Raw genomic sequence first — 13,159 nt, forward strand, 5'->3', positions numbered from 1 at the left:
CGAAGGAGGATCCCGGAATGATGGGGATATTCTTATATACAAATTGTGAATGTCGGTTACCAGGTGTTCAATTCATATGAATGATATTTTTGTCTCTATGCATGGGACGTATGTTTATGAGAAATGGAAATATGAAATCTTATGGTCTATTAAAATGTTGGAAATGATTATTTATGATAAACTAATGAACTCACCAACCTTTTGGTTGACACTTTTAAGTATGTTTATTCTCAGGTGTGAAAGAAACCTTCCGCTGTGCATTTTTCTCATTTTAAGGACAATACTTGGAGTCGATCATCGCTCTGGAATCAAAGGTTGATGACTTCGTCTGGATGGATTAGGACGGGTCTTCACAGTTGGTATCAGAGCGGTGGTCTTAGCGAACCAGGTCTTGCATTAGTATGTTTAACTGATAGTTGTTTAGATGCATTAGTGAGTCTGGACTTCGACCGTGTCTGCATGTCAAAAGTTTTGCTTATCATTTCCAGTCGAAAATCATCTGCTTATCATCCTTAGGAAATTACCTGCTTATCATTCTTAGTCTAGACATGTCTTACTGCCTCTATTTCATAGACAGTGTATAGATAAATTCATATCTTAGCGTATCTGTTATTGTTACCTTTGCCTGACAGCTTCCGTAGATTCCTCCGTAGCTTATGGGATTTTAGTATTATATATGCATATGTAAATCATGTATTGCAGGGTACTAATCTACATCCTATAACCTATTTCTTATCGAAGATCCTTCATCTGATCGTACGAGATGAATCCCTCAACCAGTTCGAGTCCCTCAGATTTCGATAGCTATCCCGATAGTTATTCCGAGAACTATTCCAACATGGATATTCACCTAAGCTCCGAAAGCGGTGTCACCAGAATGAATCAATCAATCAGCCATCCCCAATTCATCTGATGAGTTCATAGTCGACTTAATCAATGAAGACGCGTAGAAGGAGATCCCTTCCACCAACCGAATTAACCTCTTGACAATGAACCTGAAGCGCTTACCGGCGAACCTTTTCGAGACACCGTTTTCTCTCTCATTTTTAGAGTATCTCGTCACGATCATATACCATCTCAGATTCTAAACCTCATTCATCCGCTCGTCCGAACCGACAATTATCCCGGAATAATAGAAGAAGTCAATGAACTTCGTGCTCGAATAATCAATTCGGAGAATATGGTGCAAAATGTACCAGCTTCAACAACATCACCGGCACCAACAGTACAATTAATAACAGCACCAGTACCATCAACAATCCATGTTTCAATATCATCATATGTACTTTGAGTATAATCATCGTTCTACGTATCATTCTACATCGATTATCTTCGTCCTTCATGGCGATTATATATAATCTCTAATGTATTAGAGATTATGTACTCTAGTTCTAACCGTAGATCTAATGAGTTTAATATCATGTTAATTCATTAAATCCATGATTACATCTGAAGAAAATATATATATATATGTATATATATTTCTTCATAACGATTGTAATTAAAAATTCTCTTGTACAAACTATTAATGATGAAAATACTTTAACGGGTAGGTAATACCCGAGGAATATTTAAATTTCACATTAATAAGTTACAATGTACATTCTTCGAATCTGATTCAACAGTCATTTACTATCCTACTTACTCCACAGGTATACGTATCTGTTCACCAAAGAAAAACCATTTTCATTCCAATTAAATTTCACATACGAGTTTCTGCCGATCAAACCCAAGTCAAGATTTGACAAGTGGCATAATGAAGAAAATAATGAACAAAATAAAATTTATTAGTAACCAATTAATTAACTACGTAAACCCTTAAAACTATGTTAACTGTTCCTAGCTAACTGTTACTATATGACTAATTCCTTAAAATATACTAGTTTTGGTGGAGCTATTGAACTATTGGAATATTGGACTACTATTATGGACAATTAAAAATTATTAAAATAGTAGGAAATATTAAATACAACACTTTTCGACTTAAAAGATTGTAAATAAATTTCATCTTCTACAGTTAAATATTTCCTCAAGTTACCACTTGAATTCATCTTAAACCTCATTTGTATCTTCACGATTACATTCTGCGTTCAAACCTTTCATGATTCTTGAAAACACCTCAACCGAGAGGATGAATCAACCGCACTTCATCTACGGAAGGAAAGATTTGTGCATATAGTTATGCACCTGAGAAACTCTCGGCAACTGAGTAAAAGTTTAACACGTAGCCGCGTCAGATCCTTTGGCATTTATTTAGCAAAAATAACTTTGCGATCCCTTTTCAAAGTAGCAAATTTTGTCACAGCTTCAGCAAATCAACTTCGACTTTTCGTTCGAAACAACCTCATTATCACCTTGACTAATACGTATGTTCATTTATTGTTACCGGGAACCTTTTATATTCCACCATATTACCGTCAGCGTTTAATCATCTAAAAACACAATTTTCTTGAAATCATCTCAGATCGATTACAAATGATTCAGATAGGGTAGCAGTAAATGTAGAGGAATCGGCAATCAGTACTTTGAAAACTCACAGCATATCTACATCAACAGTTATATGTATGACATTTATCTCTTAGAATTATGATCTCTCATTCTGAAATTCTGAAAAACACTCAGTCACAAATCAATACTCTGAATGTTGAAAAATCTGAATGAGGCAGCAGAAACTGTAGATAACCGTAAACGACCATAATCATCGAAAGTTTGATGATAAAGATTAGTATGTTGGAAAAGCTCAGAAAAGTTGGAACTGGAAAACGGATTGAGCTAACCGTAAAGGAAACCAAGGAGAAATACAAGTAACATACCCTAAATTCATAGAACCCAGATAAATCTAGATCCATTGAAATCTTTAGAGAATATCTTGCTCTGAAGTCATGTTAAAATCTTGCGGAAAATCTTTCTCCATCAACCATCGAACTTAGAAATTCCAAAATATCATCATCAATATCTTCGATATTTCTGAGGATAATTTCATAAATATTCTCGTCCGAAATTATATACCTCTTTGTGCGTCCTGTGTATCATTATGTTGGAAACATTCAATGGAAAATTTAGTATCGAAAAGCGGATTATGCGAAACTATGAAGGAAGCCGTGAACAAATCACAAAGAATAAGTTTGACTTTAAAGAATCCAAATGATTCCGTTTCTGATGAAATATTTAGCGAATACCTCGCTTTCGAATCTAAACCCTTACGGATAAATCTGCTTCATCATCCATCGATATTAGAAATTCCAAGATATCATCGTATCTTTCATTATAAATATCCTCCATATTTCTGAAGATATTTTCATAATTATTCTTATCTGAAATCAATAATCTATTCGTGCTATCAATGTTAAATCATATAGAAACTGTTAGTTTCTATATTCTGTAAACTTTCGAGCTTAAAATATGAATGTTTTTGGAAGTAGTGTTGGGAACTGATGCATGAGTTAGTATAATATAATGACACTTGATCAACGTGATTATATTACAGTAAGTCATGCTGAGTTTCTAATGAAACCTGATGATGGTTCACAGTAGATTATACCATCATCATGTGTCATGTTACATAACTCTTTCATTCTACATAACCTCCGAACATATCAAGAAGAATATATTCTTGATAGTTCTATCATATGTATTTTTGATAAATTTGAAAATCAAATCGTGCTATCACGTTCCACCTTGCTTAGAACATTATAATCATTTAGAACTCTATATCTACAAATTCTGGACCATTATTCGCTTGATTTAAAGTCGGGAAGAGAAAACAAGAGCATGAAGCTCCGATATATAAGAAAAATATAAAGCCCAACAACACCACCGAAATTACAAACTGTGGATATCAGTGCGTATAGCAATATAAAGACACGGGAGAATTATAAATACAATAATCCCTAGACTATAGTAGAAATAAACAGATTCTTCCGGTGGGAGTTGGAAAAGAAGAATGATCATTGCGATAGTCAGAATAAGAACAAGGATTAGAACCGGATTAAGCATTATTATAATCTTTTAGATATATGAACTGAGAAAGAAGGTATAGAAGTGGTGGAAACTAATGGAATGGAAAAGATAAATTTATAGTGGAAATATCAGACAGAGCAATCAAGGCAGATCATCGCATTTAATTAAAGAGATCCTAATTTCCTCATTTACCGAAGAATCATATCTTTTAGATTTCGAAGATTTTCTTTGAAATCCTTTGAATTCCGGAATTCAACCAAGACAACGTCAAAATTTAAGACGCACCTTATCTTCTAAATTCAACCATGACTACGTCACAAGTTAAAACGAAACTTTATTTATTCATTTCACTCCTTTGCGATAGCTTCATTCGTACACTTCGAATAATCGAATCATTTTACCTTTAGTACTCAATAGTAATAAAACTCTATTTATCAACTCTTATTCGTCATGAAAAAATTTTTATTGTTAGCCATGACGACCACACTCAAATTTTGGGACGAAATTTCTTTAACGGGTAGGTACTGTAGTGACCCGGAAATTTCCGATTAAATGTAAACTTCAATCTTTATATATTTCCGACACGATAAGCAAAGTCTGTAATATTGAGTCCCAAAAACTTTGAGATTAATATTCATGTAATCAATTACCCTATTACTATGCTCTACGGTTCACGAACAATTGTTGTAACTAAATATGTATATATAAACATTAATAAATATAAATGTATGTATATATAATAATTAAATATAATTGAAACATTAAACTTGTTATTACTTGTATTATCAAGTATTATCCTTAAAAATCATTAATTTTATTATTAATATTATGATCATTGTTATATTTATAATTATCATTATAATTATTATTATTTATTAGTATTAGCAATATTGTTATTATTATTATCAATTTCATTACTATTATTAGTATTATTGTAAATTATTATTATTATTAGGAAATAATACATTTTGTAAAAAAAATAAATAATAATATTATTATTATCACCTTATTATTATTAGCATCATTATTATTTATTATTAGTATTAATACAATTATTATTGCTAATATATTTATTAATTATATAAACTATATAAAAATCAAGAAGTTAGTACAGTTTGTTACATGTAAACATCCAACTATACTGAATCCTTGTTTCTGTCCCTTAAATGAATTCCAAATCGAATCAAATCCTATAACCATGCCAAAATCAGTTGAGAGTCATTGTCTCCCTTTATTTTTCTTTATTTATTTTATATTTTTTTCTGCTGAATGATTCTGTGATGACAATCACAATACATTATGTAACTAATCAACTAAGCTATTAAACAAAATATTCACCTTATCATTATCAGTTATGAACTCTCTCAATTTTTACTTTCCGATAAAAAAAAAAAAGAAATATAAACTGTATCAGGTACCTCTGTCCCGTTTATTATTTTTTTTTTCAACTTATTCGAATTCGAAATTTATTCCAAAATCTATTAATGAGGTCTTGTTAGGAATCATCTTAACAAACTTCCTGCAAAGTTTCAACTTCCAATTCATTTTATTGATCAAGGATTTACGAGTCAAAGTTTTGAATAAAAAAAGTCAACAACTGTTCTTCATAAAAATTCGAACTTCTTGTTATGATTTAAGTGAAATCAAGGTTTGAGAAAGATTATAGGAAGGATTTAGAATACATTTCATTTTGTAATTATCTTCTGAAAGAGTCTGAATTTCGAAATCGGGTTTTGGGTCTGTGTGTTCTTCACAATATCTGTTACCGGCATATATATATACATATGAATTTTTTTTCTTTTCTTCTAGCGATTAAACATTTACTCAGGTGATTTATGTTTCAAATTCGATTCCTAATACAAATTTGAAAAATCATTATTCTGTTTTTCATTAATTTCCCTGGTCAGTTTCAATTGAGAAAGAAGAAGAAGAAGATTGGTTCAAAAGAAAACGGGTTATAAAATTTATGTTTCTATTGATTCCAGAAAAACTTGAACGGTTCATTGGTTAAGAGTGCTAGGGGGTTAACGTGAGGTCGCGAGTTCGAATCTGGGCAACGACAGTTATTTTAGGAAATTATCCTTTGAGGTAGTTTTCTTTTTATTATTTATTATTATTATTAATATTATTATTATTATTATTATTGTTATTATTATTGTGTTAATAATGATTATAACTAATATTAACGTTATGAGTATTATTATAATTAACTAACTAATATTATTATTAACATTTTTTTTTATTATTACTACGATAATGATAATCGTTAACAATCCTAATATTTAGGAATATCAATAATTGTAATCAAACTAAAAGTATTATTATTATCATTATCATAAGTATAAGCATTGAAACCATTATTATTATTATTAGGGATAAGTTCATTTTTCTTATTTGTTACTATCATTAATAATAGTATTACCATTAGTAGTATGAGTAAGTAGATTGTTATTATTAAGTATTAGGTATTATTATTAAGATTATTATTAGTAATAAGATTGATATAAGTATTATTATTTATATTATCACAAGTATTATTATTATGTAATTACTAAAATCACTATCATAAATATCATTAACAGTAAAATTGATATTTTTTATAAGTATTATTATTAATATTATTGTTATTGTCACTAATAGAGTTATTATTAACATAAGTATATTATTAATGTTATTATCATTATTTTTACTAATATTAACTTAGTATAATTTGAACTACGGTTTTGATATACAAATGAAATACATAAATATATATATATATATATATATATATATATATATATATATATATATATATATATATATATATATATATATATATATATATATATATATATATATATATATATATATATATATATATTTAACAAATATAACATAACAAATAATTTTATTATATAAAAGGAATATATGAAAAATAAATATATTATTAATATAAAAATAATATCATTAATAGGTTACATATATAAACTTATTCAACTACGATTATGCGTATTAATATATATACACAAATGATATAGGTTCGTGAATCCGAGGCCAACCTTATACTTGTTCAATGATGTTATATGTATTTTTATAACGAAATACAGTATGGTGAGTTCATTTGATCCCCTTTTACTCTTTACATTTTTTTTGGGACTGAGAATACATGCAAATGCTTTATTAACTGTTTTACAATAATTTTATGCGTGAGTTTATTTATTCCCTTTTTATATATATTTTTGGGCTGAGAATACATGCAATGTTTTAATAACTATTTTACAATATTTGTATGCGTGAGTTTCATTAATCCCTTTTTAAATGCTTTTGCAATATATATTTTTGGGACTGAGAATACATGTGCTGCTTTTATAAATGATTTACGAAATAGACACAAAGTAATCGAAACTACATTCTATGGTTGGATTATCTAATCGAATATGCCCCTTTTTATTAAGTCTGGTAATCTAAGAATTAGGGAACAGACACCCTAATTGACGCGAATCCTAAAGATAGATCTATCGTATTAATTTCTGTAGATTCTAGTTCAAACTTAACCGATTACGAAAAAAGTGCGAAAGGCAGTTGCTCTCCCACAACTTCATAAACCAGAGAAGTTTTTATTTATAAATTTAAAACGAAATGAATCTAAACCCTGATGAATCTCATCGAGAATTAATTCTTGATTCTTGTAGTCCAAGAAGCTAGATAATTTCATCCGACTTAGAGATCTCATCGCTTTTGGATAAGTTTACTCAAATGAACCAGGATTCGACCCTCTTCATGATCCAAAAGGGAGGCTCAGTCTTAACGAACTCCTCATTATAGAAGATGAAATAAGGGAAGAATACCCAACTATTTTCAAATATCCAGACTTGTTTGAATTTAAGCCAAAAGAGAAACGACACGTTGATAAGTCAAAAGCTCTGTTTACTTGAAATCTGTTAAATCCTAGCAGAAGGTTGGACATCTATAGAGAATTCGTTAGGCACCTATATTCCTCGGATTTCTCGTTTTCAAAATTTCATATAAATCTACTAAAAGAGCTGCGTAGTCAAGTTCTTTCTCTTCACAAATTATTAAACGAATGTGGGGATGACATTTTTGTTAAGTATCGGGATGCAGAAATTAACTTCAAATTTGATTTAGAGTCATTTGTCAGTTTTCTACCCCATATCGATGATAAGGAGTTTTCTCAAATTCATATCAACCGTTATGTCGCCGCATTGATTTCTGAATTAGAATTTTGGATTGAAAGTAAAAAACCTAACCCTATTTCAAAATATGGAGATCGAGATTTCTTCTACTTTGATCCAGCCTCATTTCTCATCAAACGATTAAACGAAGTTTTTCTGGATTCGACCGAGGAAATAATACATCAGAATTTCTTCGCAAAAAGAATGGAAATATATTCTGAACTCGTGCAAATTCTCACTATGTCAAAATTTCCATTTACAACTCCGCAAAGAAAGTTTATTCGGGAAATATCTGAAAATTTTAATTTTACTATCGGTTAAACTGACTGCGCGGAGAATCTTTTATTTCAAGACCCAGTGTCAAAACTTCTTTTTGAACTTAATTATCGAGATGCTGGATCTAGGGATGGAATTCAAAGAACGGCTTTGGTTAAACTTATGGACGATATCGGAGATTTACAAAAGCGTGAATGTAAAATGTTAAGTTATTTCGAAATATTTTCAGTACACTCCGCTGATTTACTCTGGATGGTCAAAGAAGCTTTAAATTTATCTTTCTTTCCTCGTCATTTCTGAAACTCAGTTGTGGAACCTGTGTAATTTTCGTTATTAATAAAATAAAAAAAATTATTTTACTCCGTTCATTTGTCTTTTTCTTTTAATTTTTAGTTGAATTAGTAAAAATAACCGGATTAAAATCCTAAGCAAAATTTTATAATCCTTTATTAATTTAGTGATAAAATTTAAATTTTAAAAACATAAAAAAATCACGAGTCGGTGGAGAAAATAAGCCCGTGCGCCACACGGACCCAATTTTTTCTCTTTTTTCTTCCTTCTTCCCTCTTTCTTTTTCTTTTCTCATTTCCCCTTCCCTTTTGCTCGAACCCGACGGCACCACCACCACCATCCATCGCGATTTTTCAACCAATTTTAACGATTCAAAGCACAAATCCAAGTCTCTCGTCCCTCCTAAACACGTTTTCGTTGTCAATTTCGCACAAAATGTACTCTTTCACGGTTAAAAATCAAGTTTTTACTCAAAGCCAAATTTTTTACTTTTGTAAAAATTCATGTTTTATGCCCAATTTTGATTCCCTATATGCTTAGTTAGACAATGTGATTGATATGTGTTAGTTTTTAGGTTCAATTGAGGCATTTTTGTTCACTTTTAGCTTTCGATTCGTTAGTTTTTAGGTTAGAAATTGGTGAAATTTTTGGAAATTTTATGTTTTGCTAGCTCATTTAGGCTTAGTGATTAATCTAGTATGCTTAGAAACTAGTTTTGGAACAATTTAGGATTATTTGATTGGAAATTGAAGTTTTGAGAAAACTAAACAAAATTAGGATTTAGGTTTTTCCTATAGTTAAAATGTTTTTAAAACTTAGGATAACTTGAAAATTAGCCTAAATTAAGATATCATTGACTTACAAATGAAATTTGAGCCTAGTCTTTGATTTTTCTTATTTTGTACGTTTTGATCAAAATTAATATTTTTCGATAAAAATAGTCTTAAATCTTGACTTAAAGACGTTATAGGCAAAGTTTGATGTTTAAAAATATTTAAGGTAATTAAAAATGGTCATTAGAAACATTGTATGCTTAAAAATCATCTTACTTTGATCAAAATTGCTTATTACGACTAACTCACTATAATTATTATGTTTAGTATTATTTGTTGCAATCATGGGTACGCTCCGAATTTTGCTTAAGAATAGATTTGTAGGAAGTTTAGATATTGTTTGCGGTAATTTTGGCTATAATTGACAATAACATGGATATAAAAAAATGCCATTTTTAAATCCCTCATTTCGAATTTTTTTTGAAAAATATAAGCATTTTTCATTTCTAAGTGTTATTATAAGTCTTATTATTTTAGAACATTACCTACATTATTTGACTCTTGCATGGGTAATTATCTACCAGAAGAGTACGAGTTGCCCCGCTCCATTCATGGGCAAAACAACCCGGCCGAATATGAGCCATTTATGAGAAATTGGATAAATAGACAAAAGGGCTCCTTCAAATACATTAACTGGGAGATAATGGAGCAGTGTGGGTGGACTGACGAGCTACGACAGATCTTGAGTTTTACGACACACGGAAAAACTAATAGCGCGTGGCAAAAGCTATTTTAAATCAACGAACGGGTGTATCTAGAACCGTATGCAGAGTTTATGGCAACATGGAGATTCAAAGCAAACATTGACTCGGAAGAATATAACAGTCATCAATGCATCCATTTCAAGCACCAGAACCAAATGAATCACCTAACTCTCGCACATTTCGCCGTTCACCTAGAACTGTACAAGAGATCTCATGTTAACCGATCAGTGTTTAAGAGATGATACACCACCCTGAACCCAATCGGTCATCAACCTTTTTAGCAGACCTACACCTCCGACAATGAAGCCTGGAGGTCAAGTAAATAAGCCTCAAAATTCTTTAACCCCGTTCATCACATTCTCCACCACCTCATCGTCAAAACTCTTCACCCAAAAACCCAACATGGCGGAGCTATCACCGTTAATGATATGCGTCTATTGCACGTCATGATTCACAACTAAAATATACAGGTCACACACCTTCTAGTTCAAGCATTCACTAATGAAAGGAATGCCCCGAGTTCAGTTGCACCAGTTTTGGGAGCCGTTGTCACCAAACTCCTTCGTCGGATGCATGTTTTGGGTAGTGTTGAAAGATTTTGTTATATAAGGGCAACTGAGTCAGACGAGATAGGGTATAGATTACTGCACACTTGGCAGTACATTCAGATAGAGGATGAGCAGTTGATAGTTGGAGCTACTCTAGCAATCCAATATTCGGAAGATCGAACAGTGCCTGGGGTGAGAGTTAGAGGATTTAGACCTGATACAAGAACTAGGGATGGTAGGAAGTGGCGAGGTTCACAGGAACCACGGGATGAGGATGATCCCACCATGCAGGGAAGGCCCACTGACACCTGCCGACACTCATCAGTAGGTCAGGGAGATCAGCTGTGATATGAGCCATATCATTACCATATGGGGGATTTTCCCGGGTAGGAGAGGTGGTTTGCTGAGGCTGCTATCTTTTAGAATTTAGATCATTTCACGCATTATGCAGGTAGACAGCTCAATGTTCTCCCGTATCCTCACGAGTATCCGTTGATGTTCGCCCACAGAGACCCCAGAGGTGTAGGGCCTAGCCACCGGTATCCATGACCTCTATCTCATCCTCAGCATCATTACACACAGCACACGGTCATTCCATATCCTCCAAGGAAACAGAGCACAGGGGCCGAGGATTTTGTTACCAACCTTTTTGAAACAACCCGCGTGAGCAGCCGCAGAGACACTCCACTGCTGCTCAGACCAGTGTATGGGATCATACTGCGAGCCAGTATATGTCTGAGGATGTTACACAAGGTATGGGAGGAATGGGTATGAATACCGACTGGGGACGAGATCTGCAAGAAGGGCAGGGTTGGCGTACAGGGACTATGATTCACACCAGTACTTCATCGCTCATAGGACTGATTGCACGTTTAGACGAGGTTAACTTTAGGATATCTTTGGGCATGAGCACTTTGTAATTAGCACGACAGTTCACTACCGATGAGGAAACGACCGATGAGGGGCAATCAACTTTAAGGAACCCAACGCTGCCCCGCACGAGCGTGTCATATTCTCTCCCCTACCATCCAGATCAGCCATGACTTTCCCTATCTCTCTGCTCTATTTTATGATTACTTGTGATCTTATGACACATTATTACATTACTATTCTATGTATGTAAGCCCAATCTTGGGCATAACTACTTTTATGTTTTAAGTTTGTATGATAATTGGTAGAATAAATTGCATGAATAAAACGTCACAAACAAACGACGATCGAGACCATACAAGATGGAAGCACGACTTGAGGCAAGGACGCAATGAATAAGAATGGCACCAGCACAAGATTAGCAGAAACCATAATCAGTGAACCATCCATTACATGCCTTGCAACCATAGGGGAGTACTACGTCTTCACCACTTTTTCAATAGAATATACGCAAAATACTATACCACTTTAAACACCTAAGTGTGGGATTAGCGACCCCATCAACATAAACTTTTAATAACAAAACGTCTTTTTCAAACCTAAGTATGGGATACACCGTATCCTTAACATTGAGGACAATGTTATTTTAAAGTGTGGAATAGCAAATATTGCACATAATGATTCTCGTAAAATCCTCAAGTGTTTACAAAGACTAAATTTTTCACAAAATTTAAAACTTTTCGAGCTATAAAACACCTAGGATTACAAAGTTCTATAAATGATCAAAGAGTTTTTGTTACGAAATAGACAAAAGAGTAAAATAAGGTCAAAACTTTTTGCGAAAAATCAAAACGAATTTTCCAAAAGAGCATTACATAACGAAAGGCGCAATTCGACCCATTATAATTGATGTGAGGCACCCCAAATAAGGCCTAACAAGCACTCATTTTTAGTGCTTCACTATATTTCCGTTGAGTGCGCCGATGTTAGCATATGTGAATCAGAACTTGCTCTTGATCTACATTTCGGAATCGCACCTTTTGACGAGAATTACTAAGTTAGAAACCTCGGCTATTCGTGAAGACAAAACACCACCATCAAATACTATCATTTCCATTTTCACTCCAAGCCACCACAAATCCATCTATCATAACCTATTCGTTTCATAAAGAAACAAATCCCGACAAAATCATCACTTCCAGAAAAATCTTCTATGAGCATCCATGCCAAATATCAAAGAGACCGCCAATAAAAGGAGACCTCAAGAGAAAAGCAAAAGTTTCTTGCCATATATATATATATATATATATATATATATATATATATATATATATATATATATATATATATATATATATATATATATATATATATATATTGTTGAATAAAGGTTCTGAGAAAAGGAGTGGAACCAGAAAGATTCAAGAAAAGAACTCCTGGCAGTCAAAAAGAAGGATGCTCGTCCTGAATTTCCCGACAAAAAGCTGAAAGGATCACTAAAT

This window comes from Rutidosis leptorrhynchoides, chromosome 7, assembly GCF_046630445.1.
Source record: "Rutidosis leptorrhynchoides isolate AG116_Rl617_1_P2 chromosome 7, CSIRO_AGI_Rlap_v1, whole genome shotgun sequence".
Taxonomy (NCBI): domain Eukaryota; kingdom Viridiplantae; phylum Streptophyta; class Magnoliopsida; order Asterales; family Asteraceae; genus Rutidosis; species Rutidosis leptorrhynchoides.